The 24,003-nt window shown below is 49.3% G+C and overlaps 1 protein-coding gene across 16 annotated transcripts in view; it reads left to right on the top strand.

Annotated features, from left to right (window-relative positions):
- Trerf1 (transcriptional regulating factor 1) overlaps positions 1–24,003 on the top strand; it is a 223,077-nt gene that overhangs the window by 88,295 nt on the left and 110,779 nt on the right. For all 16 annotated transcript variants that reach the window (XM_042266730.2, XM_076557706.1, XM_042266728.2 and 13 more), the window contains exon 3: positions 661–747. The gene's annotated coding sequence lies outside the window, so the exon portion shown is untranslated. The remainder of the gene's footprint in view (positions 1–660; positions 748–24,003) is intronic.

Genomic DNA, 24,003 nt, shown 5'->3' with positions numbered 1-24,003 from the left:
GGCCCACAACAGGCTCCGGGTAGAGCGTGCAGCAGATGGCTCCCGCCTTCTGTAGAAGCTGTCCCTCCGAGGCCTCCCTGGGGCCCGCGTTGCCACACCGATAGAGCATCAGCCCTTATCGTTCTGAACTCAACTATTTTTGACACTGGGACAACTTCCTCCTTCACAGCCCTCTTCTCTTTGTTTCTTTGACCCACAATAAATCTCGCAGCTGTTCCACAGCACCTACTGGGCGCCCCACTCTGGAACGGTACAAGGCTGGGTCCAGGGAGACAGTGACTGCACTGACTGTGTGCCGCCAGCTGCTGGGGTCAGAGCGGCAGGCAGCAGGGTGCTGAGAAATGACCCAGCTTCAGGCGTGTTTTGAAGTTAACAGTGACATCATTCACTGGTGGGTTAAACATGGAACTGGAAGGCCAGAGGCTGGGCTGAGTACTCGGGGTTGCAGCTTGGCTAAGCCAGAGTGGAGTTTACGTTTGCTTCTAAGTGCTGCCCTGCCCCAGGGGCCTTCCTCGGCAGCGAGGTGGGTCGTCCTCTAGAGCGGCCCGTCTGCTGTGAGTTCTCCAGAGCTTACCCCTGCCTCCCCCGCCCCCAGCCTCACCCTCATGGTTGCTACCATGCCCAGATCTCCTGAACGTGTTGTTTGGGTTCCTTCCGCAGGCCCTGGCTCCGGAGGATGCTGAGGGAGGCAGACACGGGAGCAAGGCGACCCTGAAGCAGTCACCAGCCGTCGTAATCCTGAAACAGGTATTTTCTCTCAGACTCTGCGTCAGATCATGAGATGGCAAGGGACCCGTGGGACCTGTGTTTGACTCCTGTTGTGGACACTGCCCAGGAAAGGCAGAAGGCTGCTGTGGCCCTGGACTCCCACAGGGTTTTGGAAAACTGTCTCTAGGACATGGTCAGTGGACGCACACATGGGTTTTTAATGTCTGAAGTAGAGTAGTGGGTGTCCTGCCTTGCCTGTTTTTTCAGAGTTTTAAACAGCCAAGGGTGAAAGGATGTCTGTGGACTGAGCGCCTGGGGCTCTCAGAAGTCACTGTGGTGACTGGGTATGTGTTAATGTAGTTCTGATGGGTCATCTTAAAGGCTTTATTTTATTTGTGATTATGTGTAAACTTGTGTATCTATGTGTGGATTTGTGCGCATGATTGTAGTGCCCATGGTGGCCAGAAGAGGGTGTGGTATCCTCTAGAGCTGGAGTTAGGGCATCCGGGGTGTAGTGCTGAGAGCCGAACTCTGGTCTTCGGCAAGAGCAGTGTGTGCTCTTCCCGGCTGAGCCACCTCGGTGCCCGGGGGGTTCATGAATGTCAGCTCAGTGCCACGTGGAGTGAGCTTGGAGACACACCTCTGTGAACGCCTCTGAGCCAGTTCCCGGAGAAGTGTAACTGAGGAGAGAGTCTTCTTGAATATGGACGCTGCCGTCCCATGAGCCGTGGTACCAGGCTGAATCCAAAGAAGAAAGAGAGGGACATGACATCCCCATCTTGATACTTGGGTGGTAGAGGCAGGAGGATCAGGAGCTCAGGGCCATCCTCAAGGTCATCTTGAGTTCAAGGCCAGCCTGGACTATGTGAGACCCTTTCTGAGTTGGGGAAATGGGGAGGAAGAGAGAAACATCAGAATTTGTTGGGTTCTGCTTCCTGGCTGGGCCCACAAATGTGCCCACCACCTCCTGTCTCCTGACCCAGGAGTCGCAGCAGGCCTGAACATCTCCAGCGTTTGTCAGCTCTGGCCTGGGAGCAGGTCTCATCCCTTTCTCCCTCTAGAAAATAGGCACATGGCCACAGTTCTTTGCCAGGCCTCCCACAGGAGCTGCCAGCAGGGGCCTCGGGCCTGTGTGTAAACAGAGCCTTCAACTCTGGAGGATTCTTTACTTTCTGTGTATGGGTATTTTGCCTGCTTGAATGTGTGCGCCACATGCGTACCTAGTGCCTGCGGAGGTCAGACGAGGGCGTTAGATCCCCCGGAACTGGAGTTACAGATAGGTGTGAGCCGTCATGTGTGTGATGGGAACCAAACCCAGGTCCTCTTCAGGAGCAGCCGGTGCTCTTAACCTCCAGCTCCGCCTTCAACTTTTAGAGAAAAGCCTGGTGTAGCAAGGGACAGTTCTTTACCACATCCTCACTGACAGGTTTTTGTTTGGTTGTTTGTTTGAAACAAGGTCCTTGTGGCCCAAGCTGGCTTCAAACTCCCCATGGAGCTGAGGGTGCCCCTAAACTTCCAATCTTCCTTCCTCTACCCCCCAAGTGCCGGGGTCACAGGCATGGACCATGCCAGCACACCTAGTTTTTATGGTACTGGGGGTCAAGCCAGGGATTTGCGCCTGTTAGGTGATTATCCTTCTCTACCAGCTGAGAGCCCATAGATGGTCCTTTTGTGGACTCAGTTAATGATTATTTCTTTTTTACTGTGCCTGATTTTGATTGAATTTTCAAGCCATTATGTCCAGGGGTTCTATCCTGTAGCAAGTAGGCAATGGCAATAGAGGAGAATGTACTAGATGGTCTACTATAATGGTGTACAGGCAGGGCAAGGAAAACCCAGTAAGGGAGGCTTGAGGCATCCCTGGCAGCTGGGCTTGGAGCTGTTCCCATACCTGCTCCCAAAGGAAGACAGGGCAGCGGGTCTGAATGGGAAATCATCTGGATAGATGGGCTCCAGGAGAGGGAGGCAGACAGCCTACATGAAGTTGGCTGGAAAGAACCAGGAAAATGACATCAGGAATGGGTCCCTCTCCCTGTCACCATCTGTCTCCCATCATCCAGTCATCCCCAAGGCTAGGAGCCTGGTCGGGCTGTTCACAAAGACCAGAGAGCCTACAGGTTAGAGCCAAGTCACTGGTGGAGTGTGACCTCAGGAGCAGGTGGGAACGGCCTGACAGGTCTGGAGGGTGCTCATCTCCTGGGCTGTTTCTGTTTTAGTGTCAAAACAGTATGTGCGCTCAGGAGGTAGCAGTAGAGGCTTGCCTTGCATGCTCGAGGCCCAGGCTTCCACCCCAGCACCAGTGCAGAAGAAGGTTTTTTATGTTTGAGTGAGTGGAACAGTATCGTTAGGTCAGCAATGTGAACTATTGACTGGAAGGTCTGGAAAAAACAATAAAAATCTTGTTCTTTTTCAGAGTTTAAAAAAAAAAAAAAAAGACTCAGGCAAGCCAGGTGCAATGGCGCACACCTTTAATCCCAGCACTCAGGAGGCAGAGGCAGGGGTATCTCTGTGAGTTCCAGCCCAGCCTGGTCTACAGAGTGAGTTCCAGGTCAGCCAGGGCTACAAACTGAGACCTTGTCTCAAAAAAGCAAAAAGCAATGCAAAACCAAACAACAAAGGACTCTGGGAAGTCAGGTGGCCCGCACAAGGCTGCCCGTCCCTTCTCTGAAGCAGCCTGTTGTGTATTTCTCCATTGGAACCAGTTTAGAAACAGTGAGAGCAAAAATCTGAGCGGGTGCAGGGGTGGGGTGGGCTGGCAGACCCCCACGCCCTCCTGCCTGCAGGGCAAGCACAGGCCCCGCCCCCTGGCCAGAAAGTGTTTTAACAGCCTGGTTGTGGACAGAGTGCTCCTGGGAAGTTCCCATTGGCAGCAGGTAACAGCTGCGTCCCGCAGGTCTCAGGATGTAGCTCGTCAATCTAGTGAACTAACTATTCCGCCTTCAGTCCCCTTTAATTTCTAATTTGCTAATTCAACCTTTTTATAGCCGGAGTAAACACTGAACTCAGAATTCTGGGTTGGCGAAGATGAAATGGCTGTAATGAAGCCTCTCATTTATAACCGCATCTATAAAATGGGCATAAGAATAGCAACAGCTTTACGGAGGTAATCCAATCAAGTGCTCAGCCCTGTGGCTGGCCCAATAAATGTTACTTTTATTAGTGCCGTATATCTCAGAGTGTGTCACCTTCCTGCGTGTCTGTGCATCTTTAATCCAGCAAATTAACTCTCTTCACTGCGAATAAATTGTCTGCCCTGTTTAGTTAGCTCTCTTAGGGATAAGGTAAATAAGTGTACTGAAATATTTAGTGTCTGTGGATTTTTTTAAGTTGAAGTATTTTTATTAGAATTTATTTGGGAGGGACATTAATATAGAGTTTAAGTGGCGTATATTTTAAGTTAAAAAATAGATGTTATCCCCAGAAAAATAAGGGTTAGTAAGCTTCATAGCAATGAGTCTGTGTGTTCCACTGAGAACCCTTGAGGTACTCATGGCTCCAGGTCACCTACCCCAGCAGATTTCTCTTTGTTCTGAGGATCCTGAGGGATGAGTGACCTTTCTTAGCTTTTGTTTTCCAGAGTAGCCGGACAGCAGGGTTTTCCTGATTGGTCAGATTTTGGGACTACCTGGAGTGAGTGATGTCTTAGTTTTCTAGTTGCTGTGATAATAGACCAGACACAACCAATGTAAAAGAGAAAAGATTTATTTTGGCTCCCAGGGAAGGTGTGGCACAACTCATGGCGTAGGAACATTTGGTGGTAGGCTAGGAAGCAGGCTGGAACCAGGGGCAGCTACAACCTTCAAGGCTCACATCTAGTGACCTACTTCCTCCCACTAGGTCCACCTCCTAAATATTCCACAGCTTGCAAAGTACTGCCACAAACCAAGTCCTCAGAATGTGAGCCTTGGCCTACATCCAGCACTGGCATCAGCAGAATTCAGCCGTGGGATGCTGTTGGTCCTATGGGATGCTGTTGGTCCTATGGGATGCTGTTGGTCCTATGGGATGCTGTTGGTCGTATGGGATGCTGTTGGTCATATGGGATGCTGTTGGTCCTATGGGATGCTGTTGGTCATATGGGATGCTGTTGGTCCTATGGGATGCTGTTGGTCATATGGGATGCTGTTGGTCCTATAGGATGCTGTTGGTCATATGGGATGCTGTTGGTCATACGGGATGCTGTCCTCATTTTCCAAGCTAAGACTTTAGTCTTCAGGGCTGATGTCAGAATCCTGGAGAGTTAAGGTGCCTTGATTTGTGATTTCCAGATGAATCAAGAAGCAGATAGAGCACAGGGCTTCTCCTTAACTTCACCCCATCAGTTTCGGAATCAAGAAGGGGTCATTTGATGCTGGAGACGGTGGGCTCTCTGGGGACAGTGCAAGGATGAGGGTGACCAAGAGTCCCCTTCAGAACTATTTACTACACTGTTCTTCATCTCTGGGCCCCAGCTCTTCAGGTTACGCTAGGGATGGGTGCGGCCTGGCGGTGGTGGCGGGGAAGCACCTGGAGACGGGGAGTTACCTGGGCAGTGCAGAAGGGAAAATATGATGCTTTTTGAAACCTTGCTTAGAAACCAGTTCTCTCTCGTCAGGTCTCGATTGAATTTAAAGGTTAAAGCTGTGGGGAAAATTCACTCCTCACACTTGTTTTTGATAAATCCAATTCGTTTTCGAGAGAAGGAGGCATTCTCTCTCCAGACATTAACTTAGAATGCTTGGTTTATGGTGCTGTCGGGGAAGGAAGAACCCTGAAATGACTAAGTGGTCAAATGAAAAGACATGCCAACAGCTTTTCCTTTTCCATTATTTCATCCTTAATGTGATTTAAAAAAGGAAAACTCCCCCTTCAGATTGTTTTGGCCTTCAGTTTTATGGTATGGCACTGTGGATGGGAAAGTGTGTGCGTGTGTGTGTACACGTGTGCGTGTGTGTGTGTGCGTGTGTGTGTGTGTGTGTGTACACGTGCGTGTGTGTGTGTGTGTGTGTGTGTGTGTGTGTGTGTGTGTGTGTGTACACGTGTGCGTGCACATGTGGACACTCAGATGAGTTTTAGTTGAAGAGCCCCAGGAAGGAAGGGACTCACCTACAGTAAGCAGCGGCGTCCAGCAGGCAGTTGCTGGTCAATGTGAGTTCCTACAGCTAAGAACTCTTGGATGGCCTGGGAGACCGCTCAGTGGGTAAGGCGCTCACCAGGCAAGCCTGAGGAACCGAGTTTGACTTCCCAGCACCCATGTGTAGAAGCCAGGTGCTGTCGTGCCTGTCTATGACCCCAGTGCTCCTAAGGCCTCCAGGGAGGGAGAGGCAAGATTCTCCTCAGAAGCGCACAGACCCGGTAGCCTGGCATATACAGCATCTTTGAGGCCCAGTCTCGAATATGTGAAAAGTAAGGCGCAATCCCTGAAGATGTGCTCTGACCTCTACATGTGCCCCAGGGCATGCACAAGTTTGCATTCACCAAAAAACCAGTACTTATCACATACACACACACACACAGAGAGAGAGAGAGAGAGAGAGAGAGAGACAGAGACAGAGACAGAGACAGAGAGACAGAGACAGAGAGACAGAAAGAGGCAGAGACAGAGAAAGACTGTACTATCTTGGTAGCTTCAAAGGGGTAACTTAAGAAAGAAACCTGTGTGTATGTTCGTGTGTGTACATAGGTGTGGGCCAGAGGTTAACGTCAAGCGTCTCCCATATTGCTCTGCACCTTGTTCTTTGAAACAGGATCTGTCACTGAGCCTGGAACACACAGATTCGGCAAGACTGGCTGGCCAGTGAGCTGAGGGCGCCCCTGTCTCCACCGCCCCAGTTCTGGGGTGGCAGCACAGCCATGCCCTGCTTCTCACTTGGGTGCCAGGGATTTGAACCTGCACAGCTACGCCCTGCTTCTCACTTGGGTGCCGGGGATTTGAACTCAGGTCCCTATGATTGTGCCACCTGAGCCGTCTCCAGCCCTGGATGACTTTTAGGAAAGCAGGGGCCAGCAAGATGGTTTAGTAGGTGCTTGACACCGAGACTGATGATCTGAATTCAATCTCTGGGACCTGTGTGGTAGACAGAGAGGACTGGCTACCTGAGCTCTGCTCTCTGATTTAGAGGGCTGCCAGGCACTCTCCTTCTCTACCTAAATCTTAGGTCCCCTAGTTCCTGAAGGTGTGTTTGACAAACTCAGTCAGCCTCCATGAAATCTGGGTGGTATATTGCCCCCTCCGGTGGCCTCCTTTGTGTCCCCCTAAAAGGGAAGCTTTTGGGAACCAAACCTAGGAATGTGATTTCGTCTTAACACTGCTTCTTTTTGGCCATTTACTCTTGGTTGTTGGGAGAAGAGAAAGTAGTGAGTTAAAACCAGTTCACTAAGAACTGGTATCTTACATGTCTTTTTTCTCCTTTTAAAGGTGTGTGTGTGTGTGTGTGTGTGTGTGTGTGTGTGTGTGTGTGTACATAGTCATATCTACAAGGACCCATACCACACACATGCATCATATAACACACATGTGCATGCACACACCAGTGCCAGGCAGAATACCTTACAACTTGAAAAGGCCTTTGAAAACCTTTCAGACTCCCAAGGAACAGGTAATTCCTATATTATGTAAGCTGTTCTGGGTTAATGGGAAAAAATGGAAAACTTCCAGGTTTCCCCTCCTCAAGCAAACATGACCTTGATATCAAAGCTAGCAAGTCCCTAGGAGGAACGGTTATACCATCTCACTTTAGAGCGTATCTTGGATAAAATTCTAGCAAGTAGATTTCAACAGTGAAAAAATATGTGTGTGCTCTGCCGTAACCTAGTGAGACTGTATCCCTGAAATGCTGGCCTGTTGTTGTGTGTATTTATTTCCATGGTTTTCACGTAAATTCATTAGATAAAAGGTAGAGTAAGTTCATCAATCTAATAGCATTTTATTTTTTATTATGTTTGTATATTCATGTGTGTATTTGGGGGTGGGGCACATTCCTGCCAAAGGATATGTGTGGAGGTCAGAGGGCAACCTGCAGGAGTCAGTTCCCTCCTGAGAGACCGTGTGGCTCTCAGGGACTGCACTCAGTTCATCAGGCTTGGCCGCAGGTGCTTCTACCCACTGAGCCGTCTTGCCAGCCCTCTGAAAGTGTGTTTCTATATGTGGGTCTGTGCACATGAGTGCAGTGCCTGTGGAGGCCAGAAGAGGGTGTCAGATCCTTGGAGTTGAGTTACAGGCAGTTGTGAGCCACCCAACATGAATCCTCTGCAAGAGCGGTATGTGCTCCTAACCACTGAGCGGTCTCTGCAGCCTTGAACTTGTCACTTATTGTTGCTATTGCTGGGGATTGAGCCCTGGGAATGCCTGGTAGCTGCTGTGCGCTGAGCTGCATCTCCAGCTCGACGTCCAAGTTGTTGTGAACTGCTCAGAGGGCATCTGTATAAATGAGCATTCTTGGGGTAAGAAAGAGGATGGCTGCTGACATATTGTCACTGAGGAAACACTGAGGGTGCCATTGGCCAGTGGGATCAAATGGCACTGGAACTCATAAGCATTTTTCTTTACATTTTAGCAGATACAGAGTCAGAAAACTGAACCCTGGAGAATAAATATTGTGAAGTAAATGAGAGTCCATTGAGGTGCACTCAGGAGGCAGAGGCAGGAGGATCTGTGTTGAAGCCCGGCCTGTTCTACATAGTGAGTTCTGAGCCAGCCAGGGTGGCACAGTGAGACTGTGATGTCCCTCAGGTTCTCTAAAGGAACGGAACTGATAGAATGGATGTATATGGGGATTTATTGTAGCGGCTCACAGGCTGTGGTCCAGCTAATCCAATGGCTATCTCCTGACAAAGAGGCCAGGAGTCTGATTATTTAGTCCATGAGGCTGGGTGTCTCAGCTGGTCTTCCGTCTACACTGGGATCCCAAAGAAGGAGGCGATACCACTGAAGGAATGCCTCAGCAACAAGACAGATGGACTTGCCAATGAGAGTGGGGGCCGCTGGCACAAGACAAAGGCTTCCTTCTTCCACACCCAGAAAGTGTGGCCAGGATTTAAGATGAGTCTTTCGAGCTCACATGATCCAATCAAGAAAATCTCTCACAGGTGTACCCAGTGGCTTGGGTTTTAGTTGATTCCAGATGTGGTCCAGTTGACAGCCAAGATTAGCCATCACACCGTCTCAATTGCTATCCATTCTGGATTGCTTAGGTGTAGCTCAAGGAGACTTAGAAGCTCGACTGAAAACTCCATTCTAGATGGTGTGCTGAAGAGTACGGACTTGGATGTTTCAGAACCTGGTCCCCAGCCCCCTGTCATCCCTCTGAAAGTGACAGCAGGATGCTTTGTTAGACTTCCCGGGATGGTGCTAAGTCTCTTTGGGGAAGTAAGTAGCTGAGGATGTCAAGGGGGATTTTGAAGTGGTGTGGGGGATAGTTATTTAATGGCCATCAAACTCTATAGTGCTGGCAGACTTTAAAATGCAGTGTGTGGGGCTGAATGGATCAGTGGGCAGTGTGCTTCCTGCCCAGGCATGTGGAGCTGTCCAGGGAAGAGCTGGCTGTGGCCATACATCTGTGACCTGAGTGATGAGAGGCTGGGATAGGGGTTCCTAGAGACTCATGGGCTGGCCAGCCTAGCTGAAATGGCAAGCTGCAGGTTCAGTGAGAGACCCTGTCTCAAAATATAAGATGGATAGCAGGAGAGGAAGACACTCAACATCCACTTCTGGCACATACACATACACTCACACACACATGCTCACTCTCACTGTCACATACTTTTTAATTAAGAAAAAGTGGAATCCAATCTGAAACCTTTATCATTAAAATGCTACAGTACCCCTGTAACAGGGAGAATGGATGAGGCAGTTGGTTCTGAAATAGGCCCTTGTCTAAATAATTTAATAAATTACAAAACAGTCATTGAAAATCAATAGATTATTCAATAAATAATCTGGATACCTTGTTAGCAATTTGCAAGACATAATCTTGGCTTCACCACATGATTAGAGATGGAGCAGACAATGAAAGGGCAGCATGTAGCGGCATAGAAAATCTGTGGAATCGGATATTGCTCAGAGACAAAGGAAGCATGTTCTGAAGGGAGAAGAGTGGTCAGTCGGGCTACAGGGGAGGAAGCTTGGTTCCTTCATGTCCACACTGGAGATGCAGATGGGAAGCAGCATGCCAGACAGAGTTAGCCACTTCATAACGAGAAATGAGTCGTCAGTCAGGCTATAGGGGAGGACGCTTGGTTCCTTTATGTCCACACTGGAGATGCAGATGGGAAGCAGCATGCCAGACAGAGTTAACCACTTCATAACGAGAAGTGTTCCAGTTAAAAATCAAAGTACAAGGATGTTGCTAGGGCACATGGGAAGACAGACAGACAGACAACCAAATACAACACTAAGCAAGTAGATGCAGGTGCAAAATATTCAGGGTTGGTGTAATAAAAAGGTGAAAACTAAAACACCAGTAAAATAATATCTTCATATTCTACCCACAATGCCTCGTTTTAAAAAGATTTTATTATTTTGTATGTATCTGTCTGTGTGTACCTGAACGTGTGTGTGTGTGTGTGTGTACGATGTGTGTGCACATACTCTTAGGGGCCAAAAGAGGGTGTCAGATCCCTTGAACTAGAGTTACATGTGGTTGTGAGCTAGCTGATGTGGATGCTGAGAATCAAACCCAGGTCTTCTGCAAAAGCAGCAAGTGTTCTGTATTAGTCAGGGTTCCCAAGAGTAACAGAACTTATAGAATGAATCTGTCTGTCTGTCTGTCTGTCTATCTATCATCTATCTATCCATACACACACAGAGAGAGATATAGATAGATAGATAGATAGATAGATAGATAGATAGATAGATAGATAGATAGATAGATAGATAGATAGATAAAGGGGTTTTATTGGAATGACTTACAGGCTGTGGGCCAGCTAGTCCAACAGTGGCTGCCTGCCTATGTTTGGAAGGTCCAAGAATCCAGTAGTTGTTCAGTCCATAAGGCTGGATGTCTAAGCTGGTCTTCAGTAGATGCTGGAATCGCAGAGAAGTAGCTCTAATGCCAGGGAAGGTTGGGACTTGTTAGCAGGGTGAGAGCGAGCAGGGAAATTCCACAGCTTTCTTCTCCCATGTCTTTCCATAGGCCTCCAGCAGAAGGTGTGGCCCAGATTACAAGTGTGTCTTCTCACCACAAAGATCTGGATTCAAAATGTGTATTCCCACTTCAAATTAAGCAAACAATCCCTCACAGGTGTACCCCTGCATTTTGGAGTTTTAGTTAATTCTAGATAGAGTCAAGTTGACAACCAAGAAAAGCTATCACATGCTCTTGAACACTCAGCCATCTCCAGGCCTCCAAATGCTTCTTAAATGATTATCTCTGATTCTGGTGGTATTTCAGTATAGGTATTAAAAGCTATAGTATTCATCCACATTTCTTTTGATGTGTATGTGTGTGATGTTTACTCTGTGTGTGTGTGTGTGTGTGTGTGTGTGTGTGTGTGTGTGTGTGTGTGTGTGTGTGTGTGTATACATCTGTATGCACACACAGAAGCCATAACCGGATGTCAGGTGTTCTGCTCTATCACCCTCTGCTCTACTTCCTTGAGGCGGGGTCTCTCACTGAACCTGGAGCTTGGCGGGCAGCCAGTGAGCCCGGTGATCCTCCTGCCTCCACTTTCCACTGCACTGGGTTTCAGGCTTCTGTGGATACTAGGGATTTGAACCCAAGTTCTCATGCTTATGGAACAAACCTCTTACCCATGAGCCACCTCTTTCAAACATTTTCATCCCCTGATGCCACCTGTGTCAATGGGCTCCTCAGCCACCAGGAAAGACATGGTGCAGTTCAGACAAGGACACCCACATACACACAATTACTGTCCAGCAGTTGACTAATTATCAGATAGATGGTTCTCTCTGCACAATATCATTATTAATAATCACTCTGCAGTGTGACAAGATAGTTATAATTTTATGTGCAGCTGCACCGTTAAGATGGAAGTCTGATAGCTGTGTACAACATGGAGCCCTCTGGGCAAAGAAGGAAGGGTTCCAGAAGCTGTACAGTGTGGTTCTAATGACGGGAAGTGCGGTGCCACAGGGAACTGTTTATACAGTGGTTGTGGGGAACCTGGAAGAAAGTGAAGTGAGCGAACAGACTTTCAGGGTGCTGATGGGAGGGGGGAGGAGATGATCGGGGATCCCCGGACTGGGGAGAGGGCGCTACGGAGTTTGTAAGTTCTCTTCCGTATGCTGCCCCGGGTACACACGTGGGCATGTTACAGTGTTTAGTATGCCCTTTAAGTGTGATATAAATATTTGGATGTATTTAGTGTTCCCTCCGAATACTGGAACCCATATCCATTGATTCGGGCTTGCATACACAAAGTGTAATAAAGGGGTAAGAAACAGCGAGTGTCCTGGGCTGAGATTATGAATGACCTGGTCTTCCCTTTTCTCTTCCTCCCAAATGTTGTGTGTTTCTACTACAGATTTTAAAGAAAGAAAGGGAAGGAGAGGCAGGGGCAGGCTGGGAGGGATGGCTCAGCAGTTAGGAGCCCTTGCGGCTCTTCCAGTAGACCTGAGTTCGGCTCCCTGCACCCACCTTGTGTGGCTCACAAGCACCTGTAACTCCAGTTCAGAGAGATCTGACACCCTCGTGCTGCAGGCACCAGCACTCAGACAGAGACAGAGGGGGGGGGGAGGGAGGGAGGGAGGGAGGGAGGGAGGGAGGGAGGGAGGGAGGGAGGGAGAGGGAGAGAGAGAGAGAGAGAGAGAGAGAGAGAGAGAGAGAGAGAGAGAGAATGTATAAATAAATAATTTAGAGAAGAAATAAACGACAGAAAAATTGAACGATTGCCATCACAGGTGACAGGAGGTCATGTCCAGTAGAAAGGGACCATTCCTTGCTCAAGAGAATGGTAGGTTCCACCACTGAGGCAGAAGGGAAGATGGGCTTAAAAGGTAAAGAGAAAGCTGGGTGTGGCTGTGTACAGTTGTCCTCCCAGGACTTCAGAGGTGGAGGTAGAAGGATCAGGAGTAAAAGGCTAGCCTCGGCTACATAGAGTTGAAGGTTGCCTAGGACCCTGACTCGGGTCCTTGTGCTTGTACAGAGACCACTTCACCACCGAGCGGCTGCTCGTCCTCCTAAGACCCAAGACCCTGTCCAAGAAAAGAAGAAAGGAAGTGGGGAGGGGGAGGGAGGGGCACAGGAGTATGGTAGGAAGAACTCGTTAGCCCACAGATATCACTGCACCTTCCTGGTGTGAAAAGGCACAAACCAAGGCCGTTTTCAGAAACAGCTCATCGACCCTGAGTTTTCATGAACCGACAGAACAGATGAATTGGGAAGGCCGGCATCCCTAGGAACCCCCTTTCTTTGCTAGACTTGACTGGTCTGGCTATAGACTAGTAAGACTGGCCTGAGGTATCCTTAGGAACCTAAGGGAGAGCAGCTGGAGCTCACTGGACAGAATGAACTCACAGCTTAAAGGCAGAGCAGGGCGAGGGGACGTGAGTTTCTCCAGTAGGCGAAACTCGCAGGAAAGGGGGAGGAAGACGCTCTGTCTGTTGCTACCCCTCCCGCACATTTCACCCAGGCTGCCACCCAGTCGCCCTCCTAGTGTATACATGTTTCTTTATGAAATGGATTCGCTTAATTTAGTTCAAAATTTTAGCTTTGTTTCCAGTGAGTGTGTGACTTTCTCTAGATCTTTCCCTAAAACATGAGTCTTGGTGCCTGTGTGTTAGTATTGGTATGTTATAGTTCACTTAAACATTTTTCTATTGTGGTAGAGCTAGGTTTTTATTATTATGAACACTGCTTCTATAAAGGTCCTTGTGCATTAATCTTGGGGTGTGCCTCTGATTATTCCTCCCGGGTAGATTCCTGGGAGGGAACTTGTCGCATGGTAAGGGTACAGACGCTCATCACCAGCAGGCCCTTTGAGAAGGCAGGCTGATCTCATCAGTAATGGCTGAGGATTCGGATTTGAGAGTGTTCTCAGCTCTCCTGGGCGCTACAGTGTTTTCCAGTTTGTGCTGATTCTATAGTTGAAAACTGTATTACGTTGTCCAGTACTCAGACCTTACTTGCTAATGGTCCTGAGTGTTTATCCACGATGCAGTCAGGAGTGTGTGCATGTGTGTAAGGTGTGTCCTGTCTCGTTTTTATTTCGCAGTTTTATCCCCTCGCCCAACATTTATAAGGGAATTTTATCTAGCTCTGTGTATTAAGTTGATATATTGCAGATATTTTATCTAGCTTTTTTCTCTTTATAATCTAATTTTTTTTAGATCAAACTGCTTTAAGACCCTGATACATGATGTCATCCTCTGACTCTACCCATTAAGGCTAATGGCTTTTCCAAAAGTAAAGCAAACTGGGTTTTTTTGTGTGTGTTTTGTTTTGAAACCATCATGTGGTTGGAATGTGCTCAACATCAATTTTCATGATCTTAGATTTAAAAGTGACTAGAGTAGTCATTGAGAAAGTGGCCCGGGAATGGTCGGGCAGGCCTGTGGTCTCAGTATTGGAATGTAGAAGTACAAGTTCAAACTCAGTACTTACCTCCAGGCTACTTAGGCCTCTGTGGGGCTCTCGGAAAATTATGTATATAGTGGACTTGACAGAAGGATGGGGACACTCATCTTAAGTTGCCATGGAGATTGTGAGACCAACATCTTGCCATTTCTCAGAAAATTAAGGACAGAGAGATTGACAGACAGTATCAAACAGCTCTATGTCTTGGTTCAGAGGGGAGCAAGAACGTCTCCGGCCCTCTAGTTGTGAGTGTTTTGTTGAGACAGGCTGTCACGTAGCTCAGGCTGACCTTGAACTTGGTGTGTAGAAGATGACCTTGTACCTCCATCCTTCCACCTCCACTTTCTGAGTGCTGAGATTACAGATGTGCACTAACACAACACTGCTCCGTGGGAAGCAGGGCTTCATGCACACTAGGCAAGGAAGGACATCTGAGCTCCGTCCCCAGCCACCACATCTGTTCACATACAGCCTTACAATGAGCACGTATGCTAGAGACCCATGCGGGGATGGGGGACTGGGCTACAGCTATGAGATCAGAAGCAAATCACTTGTCCATTCAAGGCATCTGTTTACTCATCTGCAAAATGTTATGGGAGGTTCCCGATGATGTGTTGGGTGTGTGAATTCAAGGCTGGGCAGTCATGGTGCCCAGGAGTTCTCATTCACTGCTGGAACTGACCTGCTCGTATGAGAGATTTGTCCTTCCATCTCTCAAGTGATTAGGTAAGAAATCAGTCCCGTGTCTATCTGCTCCAGATATAATGCAGTCTAGCTATGATACTCCTCTAATCAGATTAGACGAATCTAACATGGTTTCCCTTTAAAACACAAATACTGCACCACTTTTAATTGCAGTAGCCAAATTAAATTATTCATCCCAAATTAGATTTCTGGCAAACTTAATTTGAACATGAGCTCGGTACTGAAGACCCTGAGTAATTTTTAAAGATATGAAATAAATCAGTAACTCCTGGTATTGTTGCTCGGGTCTCTTTGGTGATTTTCCATAAAAGGGAATCAGTAAACGTTTAGAGAATTTATGCAGGCATGGGACTGGGAGACACTCTCATTTTTCAGCTTATCATTAGGATCCCTCCCACCCCAACCCTATGACCCTCCCTGGTCTTAGAAGATAAGATGCAAATTGAGACAAGCCCAGTAATTAATGACTTGTTTTATTGCCCATGATTGCCTTCCTTCTTTTCGTGGCTCCGTGAGTTCCTGACCAACCCCATCTCCTTCAGGCCGATAGGTCCTTTATGGATCCACAGGGGTGCGGTGGAGAGCTGGACAGGATCATAGCATCACACTGCTGCATTTCCTCTTGTTCATGTCAGGTCTTGGATTACCTGATAACTGACCAAACCGATGCAAGCAGCAGCAGATTGGTTGGCTCCCAAGACTGAGGCATTAAGGGATGGTTTCCCAGATTAGTAACTTCTTGATGTTATGACAAAATATTGGACGGAAACAGATTTAGGAAGGAAAAGGTTTCTTTTGGCTCACAGTTTGAATGTCTAGTCCACCGTGGTGGGAGACATAGCAGCAGGAGTGTGAGGCCCCTGGTCACATTGAATCCACAGTCAGAAAGCCAAGAGAGATGAACGCTGTTGCTCATTGTTCTCTGTCCAGGTCCCCAGCCCGTGGAATGGCTCTGCCCGTATTTAAGATGGGTCTTCCCATCTCAATTAACCAGATCTAGATCATCGCTCAAAGGCAATCCCCAGAGATTTGGTTCCGTGGTTATTCTAAATCCCATTAAGTTGCCAATCAAGATTAACCATCAAAATCCTGGTATCAGGTAGGGCTTTATTTGGGGTTTTAAAAAAGGCTCCCACCCAGTTTTCTCCTTCACTATTGGTCCCTTCCTGAGATTCTCTGGCCCCTCATTCCAGGATGGTACACCATCGTGCCTGAGCCAGTGAGCTTCCTTGGCCTCAGCCCATCGGAGAAAGGAAGGTGGTGCCAGGCTAATGCCAGCTGCACCCAGTCGGTTTGACCTGGATTCTGCCAGTGCTCGAGTCAGATACGGTGCAGAGGGTATGGGTCAAGATCTCAGAGCTGCTGAGGCCAGTCAGTAACGCAGGGAGGTGATGGACAGCTCCAGCTGCCCTCCTGAGTTATGCTGAGTCCTCTGCCTTCTCAAGCAGAGGAGGTACCCATTACCTCATGTGACTGGAAATAGCCCTGCTAGGTAGCCAGTCACACTCAGGGACGAGGAAATCAAGGTCACCCTGGGATCCATGTCCTCCAAGGCTTCTCTGTCCTTTCATTGTGTCCTGACATCTTTCTCTGGTCCCTTCTCCCCGGCCCTCCACTCCTTCAGCAGAAGCCCAGGGTTGTTCATTAAATAGACAGCCAGTCGATATCTGCTGGCTTGTCATTGACCATTGACCAGGGGACCTTCAAGCCAAAGGTGGCCTTCAGCCCAGGCTTTGTGAACAGCGTTATCTAAAACCAATGTGGTCCATTTCCAGTTATTAATCTGTGGGTTGTTTCTAATAACTTGGTTTCTTGTTCCCAGAATTATAGGATTTCTTCTCACAGAAGAATGAGCTTTGTATTGCTTGATAATAGGCGTAAAAAGAGGAGTCAAGATGAGTAGGGTTTGTGTGAGTGCGTGCGTAGACATGAATATATACACATAAGTAATAAAATAACGCTTAAAAAAATAAACGGAAATCTAAAATCCAGTGCTTTGATTCTCCGCCTCCACAGTATGGACAGCAAACCGAATCCAATGCCCATCTTTCCATTGAAATGTAACTTGAACTTACATTTTTGAAGGTCACTGTGATCAAGGTCCGTATGGATTCAAACCAAAGACCTGCAAGTAGGTACGGCATTTTAATAGATCTCTGTGAGTTCAAGACCAGCCTGGTCTACAAAGTGAGTTCCAGGACAGCCAGGCTACACAGAGAAACAAACAAACAAACAAACAGATAGGAATGTTTTCGGCAGTTACGCACACATTTGCTTGTCAGATGTCTGTACAGTTGAGTGTTGTCTCAGGTGCCTCTGGAAGTTGTGGACTTTGTGCTCATTCTCTGTGTGCAGAAGGCCTGCATTCCAGCATCGGCCCCTCACCCTGGCCCTGGCTTCCCTTCCCTGTCAGGATTTTATCTGTGGGATCATTTGGTCAACTCTGAGGTCAAGGTCTTGACTCACCACTTTTTTTTTTAATGTCATCCTGAGTTTGTACAGACATGCTCAGCCTGTGACAGGGTGGGCATGCCCCACATGCTTCATGTGGCCGTTGCTGGGCTTAGCTCTTGGAGTTGCCTGGGTCTTGTCTGTACCCCTGCCCCACCTTACAGTTCCCAGTGCACATTAATGGTAAAGTAAATACGCATTAGATAATTGCGTAGTATCTGTCTTCCTCTATCACTCTCCACTTTATTTTCCCAACAGGGGAAACTGCAGCTGGAGCTCACCAGTTTGGCTCTACTGGCTGGGCAGCGAGCCAGGGACCACCTGTCCCTATGGTTGCAGGTACCTGACTTTCTACACGGGTGCTGGACAGCTGCACCCAGTCAGTCCCCATGCTCACATGGCACACACCTCCGTGACTAAGTCATCTCCCCAACCCCAGTTCTTGCATTCCACACTACCCCTTCCCCCCACCCCTTCCCCCCCATCCCTTCCACACCACCCCTTCCCCACCACCCCTTCCCCCCACCCCTTCCCCACCACCCCTTCCCCCCACCCCTTCCACACCACCCCTTCCACACCACCCCTTCCACACCACCCCTTCCCCACCACCCCTTCCCCACCACCCCTTCCCCCCACCCCTTCCCCCCACCCCTTCCCCCCACCCCTTCCCCACCCCTTCCACACCACCCCTTCCCCCCACCCCTTCCCCCCACCCCTTCTCCCCACCCCTTCCACACCACCCCTTCCACACCACCCCTTCCCCCCACCCCTTCCCCCCACCCCTTCCCCCCCACCCCTTTCCCACCACCCCTTCCCCCCCACCCCTTCCTCCACCACCCCTTCCCACCACCCCTTCCCCGCTTCTCCAACAGAGCGGTCCATTTGATGAGGTCTGTGGGGCCAGGTGCTATGGTTTCTGGGTGTTGAATGGTACCTACTGCAGTGTTCCCACACAGAAAGCTCAGTACATCCTTGTTGACTGGACCCCATTGCATGGATAGAGAGAAGCCATCTGCAGGGCCTGCCTTTGGGAGAGGCCAGGGCAACTGGGAAGGGAGGCGGAGCCTGGGTGGGGTGGGGCATGGCGGAGGACTGAGAAAGCGCTTCCCTAAGGGTGCAGGTTACGGTTTTTCTCAGCTGGGCAGCTCATGGGTTCATGTCAGAGAAACAGTCGAGTAAAGGAAAATGGCAGCGATTCTGGGTTTTATTTTAAGATCGGCTACAGTGAGTGTTCTCTTCGGCCTGCGCTCCTTTGGGACTGCAGGTTGGGATGGGAGGACCCTGGCCATGAGTCTAGAAGGAAAGACTCAGTAGTCACCTGCACGGAGGCTTCTTGTTCCTTCGTGTTGTTAATGAGCAGGGGCAGATCCGAGAAGGACAGGACAAAGGGCATCTAGAGGTCAGGCCATCTCTTAGCATCCCTGAGGAGGGTGCCGCTGCGCTGGCCCATTGTCCTGCTTTTAGGACTGAAAGTCCCCAGTTCTGGGTGGTTGTTCTCTTTAGATACCCTTGTTCTCCTGCCCCATCCCCACCCCCCACCCCCACCAATCTCCTTTTTCTTTTTCTTTTTCTTTTTTTGGTTTTTCAAGACAGGGTTTCTCTGTGTAGCTTTGGAGCCTGTCCTGGAACTCACTGTATAGACCAGGCTGGCCTTGAACTCACAGAGATCCACTGCCTCTGGCTCCCGAGTGCTGGGAATAAAGGTGTGCACCACCACCACCACCACCACCTCCTGGCTTGCCAATCTCCTTTCAATTCCCTTTCTCTACGATGTCTTTGACCTTCCCTCACCCCACCTCCACTACTTTGGGTCCTGCATGGGGTTTGAACCTCTGCCCTGAACATCCTTGCCAGAGCTTCTCATCGTTGCTGGCTAGCCCTGGTCGGTTCCTGACACCCACTGAACTGTGCACTCTGTCACACAGGGTTAGAGTTCATCTGCCCACAGGGAACCATGTCCTCTGTACAGGAGGCTGTACACACGCGTGCCCAGTGGGCGAGGGACCGTGGGGAAGGGGAGGGCAGAGGAGTGAGCAAAAACCAGGGGCATCTCTGCAGTATCACTTTGTGTGCACACCGGGCCCACCTCAGCTGCTCCCCTTTCCTCTCCTAGCGGGGTGGCCTCCTCCTCTCCAGCTGGGCTGGTGTCTGTCCGCTCTCTTCCCCGAAACCTGCCTACCCACATGTTGCTCTTCTTTCCAGACCTTCTATTTTGTGTCTAGGCCAGCCTGTGATGCTCAGTGATGGTTTTGTTAGCGCCTGCGTTTCCCAAGGCAGTCCCTCAAAGGCTGGCTTTGCCTCTGATTTTGTTTTTTCTTTCCGGTAGCCTTGTGCTGGGCCCAGACTCCACCCTCACGTGGTACACACTGTTTATTGGTGGGATTTTGGTTGTTTATGGGTGGTAGGGAACACCTAACCTCTGGGTCGGTCTCCCCTGAAGACCCTTTGGCTGGACTCATTTCATGAGGAGGAAGGCCAGATCTAGACCCGAGCCAGCCCTGGATTCTGGTAGAATTCTCTTAGCTCGAAATCTTCACTACTGGACTGGAAGAATCAGGTTATGTGCAAAGAGGATTTTTCTACTCACAAAACACCACACCATTTATTAGGTTAGTGTTATCTTTCTGGAACATTCCACAGAGGTTTAACCCCTTCTGAGTCTGCTTGGCATAGAGGCAGTAAAATGGGTTTTGAATATTCTAGAGTTTTCCTTGGGCGGGGGGTGGGGGGTGGGGGGGTGGGGGGGGGTGGGGGGTGTCCGAAGGAGGGGCTGCTGAGTCCCAGGGCCTGGAAATCCAGTGCTGTTTCTCTTTGAGTTGCCTGGCTGTGGGTGAGAACACTTAGGGGAAACTGAGGAAATGTTGTCTCTCCCAACCTCTCGACTGGGTCTTCTGTGGCCAACTACATACTTCTGTATTTACATGAGATACAATAATGCATGGCTCTCCCCACCTTCCAGGGTCTCTGATAGCACAGGCTGGCTGGAACTTATCTTGTACCTGAGGCTGACTTTGAACTTAGGATTCTCTAGCGTCTACCTCCCAGGTGCTGGGATGGCTGGTGTTCGCCACCATACCCAGTTGTATGTGCTGTTGGGGATGTAGCCCAGAGCCTTTCGTTTGTGCTGGACAAGCACTCCACCAATAGAGCCACATCTCCAACCCCAATACCTTGTCTTTGTAAAGCATTTAGAATAGATTGGAGCTAAAAATTGTCTTTGCGTCTACTTGTAAGACATAACCACAAGAAATATTCTTATGTGTATCTTTCTGGACCTTTTTTCTGTGACACATGTATGTTCAAACAATAATGTATTGTTGCAAGTGGGATTATTTTATGTGTATAATTTGGAAGCCTGACTTTTTCAGCCTGACGTCATCTTTATGGATATTTTCTCCTTGTCAGTCTAGACCAGTGGTTCTCAACCTTCCTAATGCTGCGACCCTTTAATACAGTTCCTCATGTTGTGGTGACCCCCAACCATAAAGTTATTTTTGTTGCTATTTCATAACTGTGATTTTGTTACTGTTATGAATTGTAATGTAAATATCTGTGTTTTCTGATAGTCTTATGCGACCCTAGTGGAAGGATCTCAGCCCACAGGTGTAGAGGAATTTGTTCAATCACTGTGTGGATATGTACTGAATGCCTACCCCATGTCTAACCTGGTTCTAAATGTGGAGATACAATACTAAGCTCCCCCGACTTGGTCACCTTACTCTAGCTGAGGCAGGTGGACAGTTGTCAGTGACTATGAGGAGAGGGCAGTACATGCTGTGAGAAGAAAAGCTGAAGGTGGTCGGAGCATTTTACGGTGTGCCTTGGGTGCTCAGGTGAGGCGGAGTCTAGGATTGGCTACAGCATTTAAGGAGCCACACATTTTAAGGTGACCGCTGTGGCTGCAGTTTGAGCTGGAGGAGACACATCAGAGCCTCAAGAGTGCTGGTTTGGAACCAGGGAGATGGCTTGATCGGCAAATCACCCGCTTCTTATCAAAGACACCCGAGTTAAATCCCCAGAATCTACATAAAGAAACTGGGGGATTGTAATCTCAGTGCCGGGGAGGTGGAGTCAGGTGGATCCTTGGGGACTCACTGACCAGCCAGCCTGGCCTACTTGGAGAACCACAGGAATCTCACGAGGTCCTTTGGTCTCCACCTACATGGGCACACATGTGCATGCACACCCACATGAGCACCTGCAAACAGGAACACACACACATAGTGCTGGCTAGGAGCCAGGCTTAGTGGCAGAGGCCAAGAGTCCTACTCTAGAGACTGAGTTGGAGGATCCCGGAGTCCAGGAGTGTGAGACAAGCCTGAAGTATAGGGAGAGCCTGTCTCCATTTAAAGTGAAAAGAAAAGGTAGCCTGACTTGAGCCTCAGCTCCCCACCTACGCTGGCTGTTCACTGAGACATCAGCCACCATTTATATGATCACCAGAGCGGTTTCTTACCAACCCTCCTGACTGCAACCGACGAGCCTCGTGGTTTTAGGCAAATAACCCATCTGTTCTGGGCCTCATTTTCCTCGTTTATGAGCGAGTAGGATTTGTGTCCAATTATCAGTTCATCCACACGATGTGCACAGAACAGTGCCGTGTGATGGTCCAGCTGCCACACTGCCCGCTTGCACTGATGATTGGCATCCATCAGCGCCCCAAGGAGGAGGCTCTGCGCCGTCTGGGGACTGAGAAGCCGAGGCTGGGACTTTAACAGCATTAATGAGCTGATTCAGAACAGCAGTGGGTGGCTGAGCCTCTGGCTCTGTTCCTCAGACTCCAGGCAGCTGGGCCCCTCTCACCTGCCCTCCAGCACTGCAGGCACCAGGGGAAAGTGTCTGCAGACGGAACCAGGTGTGGTGACTCTCCCATTATCCCAGCACTCAGGAGGCAGAAGCAGGAGGATCAGGAGTTCAAAGCCAGCCTGTGTGTCCCCTCAACTGCTACAGTAACTCATCATGGAACACAGAGTGCATGTCACCGTGGAAACCACTGTAGGCACGATGACGACCTATGGTTAAAACGGCACTGTTTGTGACGTGCTGCAGGTGCAGTGCCAGTTCAAGAGGCTTCCGAGGCTCGGCCTAGGCATCTCTCAAACTGTGTTTGTGGCTGCGTGCTGCAATCTAAAGAAATGGCTCCCAGGAAAACCCGTGGAGCGCGTTGTTAGCAGCTGGGAAACTGGCTGGCCGTAACTGCTGTGCTTCTCGCCATCTTGTGGGTTTCTGGTCTTGCAGGATCCAGCTGGAGTGTGAGCTCTGGGGAAGTCCTGCGGCAGATTGTGGCTCAACAGCACGTTCAGAAACGGCCCCGGGGTGTCGTTATGAGTCAGTGGGGTAGGGCTAGCAGTTCCTGCAGGGGAGCAGAGGTTCTAACATGAGCAAGACAAGCTGTGTGGGAGCCGTCCAGGAGCTCCAGCGTCTGCAGACGGCCTTCCCTGCCCTCCCATCAGGTCAGGCACCAAGGATGTTGTAAGGCCAGGATGACATTCTAGCTTTAGGTAAAACAAGGCATGTGATTGACAGTCCAAGAACTGTGGAGCAGGCTCTCTTGAACTGCCAGCCCCCAAATCACGACACAGAGACTTATTATTAACTATGAATGCTCAGCCTTAGCTTCAGGCTTGTTTCTAGCTAGCTTTTTTTTCCCCCCTTATAACTTAAATTAACCCATTTCTATTAATCTATGTGCTGCCCCAAGGCTCATTTACCTCATCTACATACTTCCACCGTGTCTGGTTGGCTGGTCTCCCTCTTCTCCCTGCCCACCAGCCCCGCCTATCCCTCCTCAGCCTAGCTATTGGCCGTTCAACTTTTTATTAGACCAATCAGGTGCCTTAGGCAGGCAAGGTGAAACAGCAACACATCTTTACATAGTTAAACAAATGTTCTTTTCCACAACAGAACTGGACCTGGAAAAATGGGGACCCAAGAAGCATTTAACAACTCTCTACTCCTTCGTGTAGGCTGGAGTTGTAGCTCAGGAGTGGAGTACTTGCCTGGCATGCACAAAACCTTGGGTTCCATCCCTCAAGGTACTTAAGCTGAGCAAGTGGTAGAAACCTGCAACCCCAGCACTTAGGGTGCGGAGGCAGGAGGATCAGTCTTCCTTGGCTACACAGCAAGTTTGAGGCCAGCTTAGGACATGAGCCCATTTCTAGAAACAAAGTTCCGTGTGCCCCCCCCCCCACCACCACCACCAAAAGAGGTCGATGAGAGAGACTTAGGAGTTTAAGAAAGAATTTTAGCAGCCAACGTTATTGAAGATAGGAGTTGCTGTGTGAGTTGGTGTGTTTCCTGGTGTACAAGGAGGATCCATTCAGCCCTTTGTGGAAGACACTGGGATTTACTCCTTGGGTGGATAGCTGGGCAAAACTTGGATAGGCTTTTCACATCTCAATCTGCTATGATTCTCAAGTACAGGCGGTAAATAGGTTCAGCCTCGCAGTCTTTCTGTTCAGGGTGGTTAGGAGTGGTGTCTTGTCAAAGGTTGAGGACGAAGGGCTCAGTCTGAATTGAGCCTTGATCTGGGTCAGCCATGTCTGCCTTGAGCAAGGCCTGGGCTGCAGGTGCCCAGGTTCTGCCGTCCCCTTTATGGTGGTGATGGGCTAGTGCTGACCATAGA

The sequence above is a fragment of the Peromyscus maniculatus genome, chromosome 21 (genome assembly GCF_049852395.1).
Source record: "Peromyscus maniculatus bairdii isolate BWxNUB_F1_BW_parent chromosome 21, HU_Pman_BW_mat_3.1, whole genome shotgun sequence".
Lineage (NCBI taxonomy): Eukaryota > Metazoa > Chordata > Mammalia > Rodentia > Cricetidae > Peromyscus > Peromyscus maniculatus.
Note: the sequence above shows the minus strand (reverse complement) of the source record. Positions and strands in the feature narration are given on the sequence as shown.